Below are 820 nucleotides of genomic sequence, written 5' to 3'. Positions count from 1 at the left end.
CTCGACACTCCATCCACTTGACATGTTACCGGAAGAATCGACACCCAGGCACTTGGAAACTTCTGAATCTACCATTATATGTATCTCAAGGAAGCGAAAGAGCAGATAGACCTGCGTTCATCCACGTCCTCGAGAGATTGGAGCTGCTGCACGGTTTCACTCGCGTGGCTAGTATGCCTTGACTCAAGGTCCAGGGGAGGCTACTATAGACGCAAAAACCGACAGGATGGGTGAACAACGATGTGCGCCTTTTCTCCTTCCTTTGAGTTTTCGCTCATTCAAGTATCGATATCGCATAGATCCCCAATCTTGAAAGGTGCATACTACGTGCTGTCGATCCAAGAGCTCCTTTCTTGACTGACTCGTGCTCGTTCCAAGTATATCCGACCACATGTAGCGGATGGCTATTCTGTGCTTGTTATCAACCGACACGCAGCTCGACATCTCCCGATTGGGGTCTTCAGGTTTTCCTACATTGACACGGTGATAGATGAGCACATCATTCACCATCCCTCAAACAACATCATTATCCCCTTCTCCCTGCATCCACGTCGGCAACTCATTCATTCGCCCTTCCACTTTACCTTCGGCCGCCCATCCTTCTCCAATCAACCTTCATTCTCAAAGGAGCAGACCATTATGATTTCTTTCTGGAACACATATGCGCGTTCTAGATTGTCATCCTGTACCCCTTCACTTTTCCTCTCATTCCACCTCGGTCTCTCATCCCACCTCGCCCGAGCGCGGGAACGCAAAGAGGTTCCATGCGACTGTTGTTTTTGATGCTGATACCGGCTTGAAGGATCCTACGAATCTGGGG

This window comes from Laccaria bicolor, genomic scaffold, assembly GCF_000143565.1.
Source record: "Laccaria bicolor S238N-H82 LACBIscaffold_22 genomic scaffold, whole genome shotgun sequence".
NCBI lineage: Eukaryota > Fungi > Basidiomycota > Agaricomycetes > Agaricales > Hydnangiaceae > Laccaria > Laccaria bicolor.
Note: the sequence above shows the minus strand (reverse complement) of the source record.